Raw genomic sequence first — 11,594 nt, forward strand, 5'->3', positions numbered from 1 at the left:
GGGGGGTAGAGTTTGAAAATTGGCCCCTTTAGTACCGGTTCGTGGCACGAACCGGTACTAAAGGCTTGTCCCCTTTAGTACCGGTTCGTGGCACGAACCGGTACTATAGGTTAGACCTTTAGTACCGGTTGGTAACACAAACCGGTACTAAAGGGGCTCGTGGGGACCCGGCCTGACGCCAGCCTGCCACTACCCCTTTAGTACCGGTTCGTGGCACGAACCGGTACTAAAGGCTCAACACGAACCGGTACTATTGATCGCAGCCACGAACCGGCACTATTGATCACATTAGTGCCGGTTTTTTTACAAACCGGCACTAATGTGCTTCACATTTGACCATTTTTCTACTAGTGCATGTGCTTGCTTTCGCTATATTTATTATAGATAGTGTAATGACTGATTTTATAAAGTATGTCAATAGTTGGATCATGCATCCTTGACTTGATAGACAAGTTCAAAGAATTATATTCTTCAGAGTGCATAACTGACATGCTAGATCCTAACTTTGACTTCTTGCATAACCAACTTTCAGTTCGAGGAAGCTTCAGGTCTTACCTCAAAATTTTCTTTTGCCTCTTCCATCCAGCACGGACATATTTTCCAATTAATGATTACTGATTGTACACAAAAAAAGTTCCCAATAATCTTTTCTACAATAGTCCAACATAATCAAATGAGTCACTAAAACTAGCTGGGAAATACCAAGGAAACCTGCAGGCATGGCTGCCGCAATAATCAATCCTCCTCCCTCGACACTTATGCCAATGCTCCCCTTCCTGCGATCCAATTTTCTCTCTATTTCATAACTTTATGATACGTGTGTTGCACGTGCACACTTACTAGTCATCCTAAAAAGAACAGTCATCCGATTATATCAAATATTAAATCAAGTCTATTAAATTCTGGCAATGGGGGTCTATGAATAGTCATATGGTTTGTTTGAAACAAACATCCTTCATGAGATTATGTCACTTTACGAAATACACATATGTTGGTGAAAAGATACCTTTTTGTAAAAACATACACCCATAGATGAAAATTTGTCTCCTTATAGAAAAGACACGTCTCATAGTGAAAAGTGAATTACTAAGATTGATTGAAGACAGAACATAAAACGGGGAAGCTTCAACAGGAGAATATAGCAAGGATAGAAGGTGGTTGTATTTTATTTTTTTGAGAACACCTCGAGAGGGGCAGGGGGTTCCTGCATTTCATTAAGAAGAAGAGAGTTAGTCCACATTGTAAAGAAAACCAGACCCGAAAACCTAACATTCTAGGCTAATTAGGGAAACCGAATGAAAACCCACAAAATAAAGAAAAAGAAAACGAGAAAAAGAGGCACTAGAACTTGGCGATAGGGACAAGACAAGAGCAACATCAAGGGACATCGTCGGGGCCAGACACCAGAGCGCCTATGCCCAAAGCAGTTAGGCGAGGCTCAAGCGCAACCAAATTGACCGCCACTCGCCAAAGAGAAGCCGCCCATATTGCATGACGCTTTAATCTCAGCCTCAAAGAATCATGTGCTAACATTATCTTGTGGGAAACAACCTGAGAGGTCCAACTTTGACTCCCCCGCGATCCTCAATCACTTGCGGTGAGAGTGGTGTTTTGTACATGTCCATGTATGCTTGCATCTTTTGCTCTTGACCCTCTGCTTTGCTGACCTCCGGTAGCTCACCAAAAGCCTCCAACATCCTATACTCTGCGCGCTTGGATGTCGGGATGTTGCACGCCTTGTTCTTCTTATCCAGACGCCCGCTCCGCCATCCGTCATTCTTCTCTTCATGCGAAGGCACTGGGGTCCCAAGCAGTGGTTGTGGGAGCGGAGAAGTAACCTTGCCGAGAAAATCCTCGAGAGATAATGGTGCTGCTTTTGTTTGCGCTACCTTCGCAACAACATTGCACACCTCAACCACAAACTCAACCAGAACGTTTGCCGCGTTGAAACCAAGCGGCTCCTCTAGACTCGGCATCAGACGTATAAGGGGGTGCATCACACAAGACGAGGAGGAGCTTCCAGAGAGTGGCGACCAAAGCGTAGCCTCCGAGCACATAGGGTCAACAGATTCTCACTCCCTATCGACGAGGCATCGTGGGTCAACCACGTATCATCGCCCCAAATAGAGCAGTCCATGGAGCCGATGATCATTTACTACAGTATATAATATTCTTTCGCATGGAAAAAAAATTGAGAACTGTAAAAACAATGGCACTCAACGAATGGAACTATTTTTAACTCGCGCTGTGTCGCCGCTGTCGTCTGCACAGCCAAGCTCGCCGCAGCCGGCAGCCCCAGCTCCATGCCATGGCCACGAGCAGGGCAGAAGAGAGGATGCCAACGGGTGGGGTGGGAGAGAGGGCGCCACTCAGCGCAGAGGCACCGTTGGTGGGAGGAGCATTCATCTTCCAACCCCAACAGCGGCATCCGCACACCGACGGTTCCTCCGAACGCAGACGCGGACATCTGGCCGGTCGGCATTCCTTTTACAAAGAAAAAACGGGCGGGGCAGCCTGAAGTCCTGGACCGGCGCGAAGCCATTAAGCCAACGGTGACCTGCCGCCGTGCTGCTCCACTGCGGGCGGTGTCTGCACGCTGACTGTTCGACGAATTTACTCATCCGCATTCAGAGTGTTTTGCTGAATTCGCGAGCCTTGTTTTACAGGGTTTGCGGACAGTGGACCAACGGCAGTTGAGAGAATCTAGCAATTTCAGCTTCAAATCAGGCCACAATTTATGAGTACATCGTCGACTACAGGTGAAGTTGCCCTTTTCCACCTCTTGGATGCAACTGATGCTCTACTATTCTCATTAAATCATTTGCTATTCTACCTACGCCGGCCTTCAGAAATGTTAACCAAGGCAGAAAATTGGTGCTGCAAACATGTAGTACTGATTAAATAATGAAACTGGGATGATGGGTGCTTGCGCGATTAAATAACAGGAGTAGCAGCTCACCGTACCAGCCAGTATGTGGTTCTTGAGTTTTGCAAGATGTGACTTTGACCTTTGACCGTAATATTTCATATTGACTAGGCCAAAGATCATCACACTGGATGAATATGATTTGCTCGCTGTTAGCCGTCCGAGTTCTTTATTTTACCGTATGCATAAATTAACCCGCTATAAATTATTGGTCAATCATTGAATGTTCCAACCACTAGAGTTGTTGGCTATAGTCCATTTTTTGACCCTTTCCTCCCCTTGTTTTGCAGATCGACTGTTTACTAATCTCTCCGTTGCAACATATCTCACACCCTCTCTTGCACATTGCATCACTCTTGTCTGCAAAAGGTAGATCTCTTCATTGCATCCCTCTAGTTCCATGGCTCATTCCCATATCCTGACTTGCCTCCTTTTGCCCTGAAAGCTCCCCTGTTTCAGTTGCTGCATTCCAGTTCCATTCTTGCATGTTTCTTCTCGTCGAATGTAGTATTATCCCTAGTTGAGTTTATGGTGCTTTACAAAATAGTGAAATCTAGTTCCACTTTTCGTCTATGTTCTAATACAATACCAGACTAAGTTTTCTGTGTTCTTGCATCTTTGATTATCTTTATTGGACGGCTGGTTAAGTACCTTCTTCCTTCTTCTATTTCAGAGAGAGAACAGAAACTTACAAAGAATTTCTTGACTCTTATTCTCATTCTGTACCTTGATCTTCTCACTTACTCTTTCCTTGTCCTGCTTCCAAGGGAACATATGGAAATTATCTTGATTCCTCTTGAGAAAACCTGCTCTTCTTGAAGTACCTTCTAGAGAGAGGAAATTGCTTTGTTGTGATAAAACCTGCTCTTCATGAGGCAACTTTTGGAAACAGAAGATCTACAGTAAGTACTTTTCTAATAATCTTTGTTTCCCCTTTCCCGTGGTTATTTCTGACTTGAAGTTGTTGTTCTTGAAGTAACTTCTAGAAAGGGGAAATTGCTTTAGGTCGTGATAAATCTGATCTTTTTGAAGCAACTTCTGTAAACAGAGATCCACGGTAAGTAGTTCTCTAATCATCTTTCTTTTCTCTTTCACACGGTTATTTGTACTTTAATGGTAATATTTTATTAGTTCTAACTTTTAAATATTCTGACTTGTTTCTAGAATTCAAATTGGTGGTAGCATAAGTACATATTTCACATTGCGCTTGAAATCTATTTAATTTCTGTTCTTTTGTCAGCAAGTAATTCTCTTTTTTACTTACTGTGAAGTGTTGATGAACCTATGAGCGCGTATAACTAAGTTTAATGATTGTGCGTGATGTTATGAGTCTTCAAAATTTGAAAACCTACTCTTCATTTGTCACTTGAAATTGTTTTTTCCCATTTATTGAAAAATGTATTTGCAGAACATTTTTCTTGCATATTGATAACTGGGACACACCAATTGTTTTTGCAGTTTGTGCTTTTTCTTTAAACTTGTGGCAACAATGGCGGCAGTGGGTAGTTGGTTTCGTGCTGCTATTGGCACGGTTATAAATCCATTCAAAGATATGTTCTTCAAACATGCAATGTATTGCTTCAATCCTGGCAAATACGTGAGAGATCATGATAGGGATACTCGGACTTTGATTGGCAAACGAAGTGGTGTGCAAGGCCAGATCGACTCAGGCAACCCAAATGGCATGATAGCAACAAGTGAAGCAAACCTTTGGTTGGACAGGGCAACTACAGCTATATCTGAAGAAGATACAAACCATAAACGATATGGCGAGAGGTGCAGGATTTTAAAATGTTGCTCCCTAAATTGTTGTGCCAACTACAAAATTGCTAAGAGAGCAGTTGAGGGGCAGCGTGAAGTGGACGCATGTCTCAAAACTGAACTCCTTAATGTTACGGTCAAAGGACCGCCACCTTCTGTCATAGATATCCCCATCCAGTCTGCTCAACTGCCAGGTCAAGAGATAAGTTTCCTGCTTGCTAGGCAGTACTTTGAGGATGATCTGGCAGGAATGATTGGAATATGGGGTCCAGATGGAGTTGGGAACACACATCTCCTCAAAAAGATCAACAACTCCTTTGTTGGACCTGACCCTGCATATTTTGTTATCTTTGTGACGGCCTCCAGAGGATGCTCAGTACAAAAGGTTCAAGCTCAAATTATACAGCGGCTCGAAACAACAAAGGACGATGATGTGGCAACTCAAGCCACCAATATATCACAATTACTCAGGACAAGAAACTTCCTCGTGTTGGTTGATGACCTTTATGAGAAGCTAGACCTTGTAGCAGTTGGCATTCCATATCCTTTTGGAATTATCGACCAATTCAAGAGGAAAGTGGTAATCACGTCACAATCAAAAATTATATGTGACCAGATGGGTGTGAATGAATATATAGAAGTGCCTGGTTTGGGTGAGACCGAAGCACTCAAGCTATTTGCACAAACTGTTGGTTAAGATAATATTGATTCCAATCCCAGCATTAGGGCCCTGGCGCATGATCTTGTCAAGGAACTAAAAGGTGTGCCATCAGAACTGATACATTTTGGGAAGCAAATGGTAGGTAAAAGTGACCCGGGGGTATGGGAAGATGCCATTCATGCAGTGAGGATATCCAACCTTCAAAAGAAAGACCCAACTTTGGTAAGTGTATTGTTCATCAAAAACTTAAATTTTTATGTATTTTATATCTGGTCCTAATGCCCTTTTTAGTATTAATTAACATGGGTTTTTCTGCCTTTGAAGGCCGGAAGGATTTTGAGAAATCTCGAGGATGCTACCAACAACTTGGTTGCAAGGAGCAATGATGTTCGTCGCAGGATTGAGGCTGCCGAGCGTGAGTGCATGACGTCCACGAATGAGGTGAACAAGTGGTTGGAAAATGTGGATACCATCAATTCTGATGTGGAGATAATCTTTGAGGGCAACAAGTTGAAAAAGGATGTTACTATGGAAGCAATCGAGAAGGTTACTGAGGTCCAAGAATGTCTCAGATCTTGTCCCAATAATAATATTGCATTCGAGTCAGTGCCACCTCCTGCCCAAGAGATACCGGGTCCATCTATGTCTGCACAGAATCATAACCTTACAGAGGCTCTCCAATTCATTAATGTTGACCCTGTGGGGATGATTGGAATATGGGGTCCAGGTGGAGTTGGGAAAACGTATCTTATGAACAGTATCAATAACTCAATAGCTGTTGCTGGAGGCTTATCGTTTAATGTTATCTTTGTGACGGCCTCGAGGGGTTGTTCAGTGGAGAAGATTCAAGGAGATTTACTGTTGAAGCTCGGAATGAAAGCAGATGGTAATGTGGAATCTCAAAGCCAAAAGATTTATAATTTCCTGAAAAACAGAAGCTTTCTGTTACTGTTGGATGACCTTTGGGAGCAAATTGATCTGCAAGCAGTTGGCATTCCATATCCTCTTGGAATTCTGGGCCAATTGAAGAGGAAAGTGGTAATCACGTCGCAATCAGAAAATGTGTGTTATCAAATGGACGTAAAGGTGCCTGTAGAAGTTCCTCGTTTGGAAGATGATGAAGCCCTCCAGCTATTTGAACAAATGGTTGGTCAGGAAAATTTTTATGAGGATCCCCACATCGGGGCCCTTGCGATAGATCTTGTAAAAGAACTAAAAGGTCTTCCATCAGAATTGATACGTATTGGGAAGATATTTCGAAGAAAAGGAGATGCAACACAGTGGGAAAATGTCATTCAGGAAGTAAAGGAATCAAACCTTAGTAAGGATGACTCATTGTCTGTGGTAAGTTCTTACATTACATCAAAACTCATTTTGTAAAGACTTCATAACTGCTCTTAAATGCCAACTTTTACTGTTATTTAATATGGGAAATTTATGCCTTGAAGACAGGAAAGATTATGAAGGAACTTCAGGATGCTATCAACAACTTGGTTGCAAAGAGTAATGACATCCGTCGTAGGATTGAGACTGCTGAGCGAAAGGGCTGGACATCCACGAATGAGGTGGATGGATGGCTGGAAAAAGTGGCTACCATAAATTCTAGTGTACAAGCAATCTTTAACGGCTACAAGTTGAATAAGGATATCAGAATGGGGGCAACCGAGAAGCTTTCTGAGATCCAAAAATGTCTCGGTGCTTGTCCTGATAATGATAATATTGTGCTTGAGTCTGTGCCAGCACCAGCCCAAAAGATACCTGGTCCATCAATGTCAGCTGAGAACCGTAATCTTCAAGAGGCTCTCCGATTGATTAAGGATGACCCTGTGGGAATGATTGGAATATGGGGTCCAGGTGGAGTGGGGAAAACATATCTACTGAAAAATATCAATAACTCATTTGGAGGCATGTGCTTGCATGTTATCTTCGTGACGGCCTCCAGAGGGTGTTCAGTGCAAACCATCCAAGGAGATATTCTAAAGAAGCTCGGAATACCAGAAGGTGGTAATGTGGAATGTCAACGCCAAATCATTTATGAATTCCTAAAAAACAGAAGCTTTCTCATCTTGTTGGATGACCTTTGGGAGCAAATAGATCTACAAGCAGTTGGTGTACCATATCCCCTTGGAATTGTAAACCAGCTTGAGAGAAAAGTGGTTCTTACAACAAGATTAAGAAAAGTCTGTGGTGAAATGGAGGTGAGGGAAGAGTTAAAAGTCGCTTGTCTACAAGAGGAGGATGCATGGCAATTATTCAAAGAAAAAGTCAGTGAGGAAACACTTTTTTCAAGTCCTCGTATCGAAACCCTTGCAAGAGAACTTGTGAAAGAACTAAAGGGTCTGCCATTAGCTTTGATAGTTATCGGAAAGGCAATGTATCCAAAAACCGATCCGATCGAATGGGAATATGTCATCCAACATATGCAACGGTCATGCTGTGACAAGGATAATCCCTTGTCGATAGAACATGTTTTCGGACAACTCAAATTTAGTTATGACAATTTACGGAATGCCGCCTTGAGACATTGTTTCTTGACTAGTGCACTGTGGCCAGAGGATTGGGAGATTACCAAAGCTGATCTCGCTCAATGTTGGATAGGCTTAGGTCTAGTGGATGAGTATGATATTCGAAGTTCCTACACAAAGGCATATAGTCTAATAGGCGACCTTAGAGATGCATGCCTACTAGAGAACTGGGGAAATTGGTATGGTTTTGTTAAAGTGCACGACGTTATTCGTGATATGGCTTTATGGATCTCTTGTGGCTGTGGTGATGACAATAACAAGTGGTTTATCCGCGCAGAAGCTGGCACAGAAGAAAATATTAGCATCCCTTGGAGCAAACCTGAGTACATTTCACTAATGTTGAATGGAATGAAGAAACTTCCTCCCTTTGGCTTTGATCATCGCCCCATGAAATTGACGGTGTTATGCCTTCAACATAATTATTTCGACGGAAGCATAGCTGAAACGGTCAAGAATTTCACTTCACTGACATATCTGGATTTGAGGACGAACCTTCTCAAGAACATACCTGAAGAATTATGTTCCTTGGCAAACTTGGAGTACTTTGATTTGTCTCATAATCCCAACATATGTGAATTGCCTCACTACTTTCGAAACCTCACTAAGCTCAAGTTCTTGTACCTATTGTGCACTAGCATACGAAGAATACCAGAGGAGGTCATATCTAACCTTAAAGCATTGCAAGTAATAGACTTGAGGACTTGCAGGGCATATGTTGGAGGAGGCCCTGTGAACTTTATCCCTAACATATTCCAAGAGTTGGGTACCCTAGATCACTTCAAAGCAGCTGGAATTGAGGCTGATGGTTTTGATGAGTATGAATCACTAAGAGAAGCAGCTGAACTCCCCATTAGGTCTTTAAGATTGGGGAGTTTCAGAAAAACACATAACTTCTGCCTCTCTGACATTCTTTCAATTAAATTTGCACGCAGGACCTTGTATGAATTGGATATTATACAGAGTAACATGGAGCAAATAATTGTAAGAGACGAGTCAAGCTATCATTTTGGTGCTCTGAATAAGCTCCTCTTGTGGTTTTTGGTAAACTTGAGAGGGATAGCATGGCTGGGTAGATCTCCAGCATCCATATTTCCAAGGCTCACTTGTTTGGATGTGAATAGCTGCTCCAAGCTGGAGAACCTCTCCTGGGTGATGTACTTGCCTTGCCTTGAACAGCTCGAGGTACGTTTCTGCAACGTTATGAAGGAAGCATTTCCGGGGACAGGGCACCACGGTGAAATAATGAGCATGGATCAAGAAAGTTCAGTGAAATCAAATGGTACATTTTCTTGCCTGAAATATCTGCGCCTTTCAGACAACCCGAAGCTGGTCACCATCTGTGATCCCGATGTGACGTTCCCGTCCCTGGAGCAGCTGGTGCTCACGAAATCTCCAGGGTTGATCATGCTTCCTTTCAAGATGCACAGCTTGCCGCTAAAGCTCCAGGAGCTACAGTTTGATGATGTTGAATGCTGGGACAGATTGGAATGTGAAGGTGTCAAATCTTTCCTGCAACCCTCTCTTAAATTTGGCTATGTGAGTGAAATATCATGATCAGTCCCTTCATTCCACACTGCCATGCTTTCTCTCTGGGCGTGTGCACGCATGGAGCTGCAAGGTGCTCGGTATCATAATTTCCAACAGCGCTATGCAAGGATATGCAATTGTGACGGAATCTCGTCTGAGGTCATGTAGGAAGCTATGTGGGGAGGAGAGGAATTAGTGGATCACCCCTCCCTTTCCAGACACACAGCTCGCCATTGAAGTTGCAGGAGTTAAGAGTTACGGCTGGGTAATGTCGAGCGCTGGGACAGGTTGGAATGTTTTGAAGTTTAAAGTCAAATCTTTGCTGTAATCCTGTCTTAAATTTGGCTACGAGAGTGGACAGTACCTACAAGGGGTCGACATATTCATTTCCAACAAAATGGTACAGTATGTATAAGAGGAAGGACAGTCAACTGTGACATTGTCTTGTCCGGAACCATGCAGACGAGGCTGTCTGAAGCCAAGGATGCAACAGTGAGGAGGCTGTCTGAGTAAATTCCAAACATCGAAACGTCAGCTCTTCTGAAATCAACGATGCAGCAACGAGGACTAGAATTCTTCTGGACCTCAAAAGCTCTATCTGAAGCCAACGTTGCAGCAAACAAGGACCGGAACTCTGAAGCTTGTTGTAAACTTGATACGGAAGCTGGGAGGAGACATGCTTTCATCTTTGTGTAGATCAACTAGACATGCTTTCATTTCATCCTCCTGACCGCGGTCGGATGGCGCGCGCGCTTTGTGCACAGTATTCTTTTTTCTGTTTGTATGAACATGCCTAGGACCTGATGGCCGGTCCGATATCTAAAAACCTCGTCAGAGAGCGGTGTTATGTTTTTGCAGAGTATGCTGAAAAATGCTTGTGTTGGCTTTACCTGAAGGGAATTACTAGCATTGCAGTACAGAAGAAAGGAAGGATTGGAAGTCAGTACAGAAAATAATTCTGAAGCTTGCAACAAGCGTACATTGTCAGATAACTGGCTAAAACAAGCATTCATGAACACAGCTGCCTCACATCAAGCCGGATGGATAAAGGCGTATGAAAGAATACTTAATCTCCTACTCCTGGCTTAGATGACTGTAATATTTCACAACGATTCAGAGAAATTTTTCGGAAGCAACCTTCACTCTGTTTCTGTTGAGGATCTTTCATCGAGTTAAACATCTAGCTTCACTACAACAAGAACTGTCATGATATAGTGACGGCGACAAATACGCTGCATCCTGCCAGGTTGTGGCACCTCCTGTTGCATCGTAACATCTTTCGTGTTGATTTCTTTCTTTGCCGACGCAAGCTTGGCCGCTGCCTCCAGGCTCCAGCAACAAGTCTGGGCAATCTCCTTCCCCGCTTGGCAGCTGCACTCACCCTGTTTCTTTGGTTTATAATCTCCTAGATATAAACAAAATTCAATTTTGGTCAGGAAAAAAAATCCAGATTTGAATAAATTATATGGACCAATTCTGAATTAAATTTCAAAATGCCGGATACATAGGTTTGCAACCCAAATGCAACATTTTCAATGGCTGTCAACAATTTCTAATGGTCTAATATGCACTATGAAACCACAAGCTTATTGTTCATACCTGTTAGACACACTTAAGCGATTCCCTTTGCAACTACGAGGGCCACTGCCCTAGTTCCTATAAGAACAAAGCTACAGGCAGGAAAAGAGGCAGCAGCACGCATGCCCCCATCTTTAAAGCTCCGGTGGAAGAACCACCTGCGTCCATCCTCTTGTAGCCTGACAAACTTCACTTGATTTTTTCTTTTAGAAAAGGAGGATGACCCCCGGGCCTCTGCATCTGGGCGAACAAACTTCACTTGATAATGCGGGTCACTTCAATTCGAGCCTAAAACTGTTTACTGTTCTTATGATTGAAACTGGCTTCTTATCATTCCGAATAACTCGGAACCTGGTACTACTTGTTTTAGTGAAAATAAACCTACTTGTTTTGTTTTCCACAATTTGGGAAGGACATGACAGTACCACAAGAGGGCTTCCTCCCTCCTCCCTCCTGGCTCCTGCCATTCGAAATCTGACTTTTCCAGCAGATTGAGCGCCCCCCGCTCGCGTCGCTCTCCAGGGGAGCGGCCCGAGCGTACCCTAGCGCCGCCGCCGCCTCCCCACCCGTTCCTCCTCGCCCCCCCGCCGCCGTCGGGCGTCGCTGCCGGGCAAAG

General features: G+C 43.5%; 1 pseudogene; it reads left to right on the plus strand.

The window, feature by feature from the left end:
* The first annotated feature begins 2,223 nt into the window (after window positions 1-2,223).
* LOC119280145 lies at window positions 2,224-9,427 on the plus strand (annotated as a pseudogene).
* The last annotated feature ends 2,167 nt before the right edge of the window (window positions 9,428-11,594 follow it).

The sequence above is a fragment of the Triticum dicoccoides genome, chromosome 3B (assembly GCF_002162155.2).
Source record: "Triticum dicoccoides isolate Atlit2015 ecotype Zavitan chromosome 3B, WEW_v2.0, whole genome shotgun sequence".
NCBI classification, from domain to species: Eukaryota; Viridiplantae; Streptophyta; class Magnoliopsida; order Poales; family Poaceae; genus Triticum; species Triticum dicoccoides.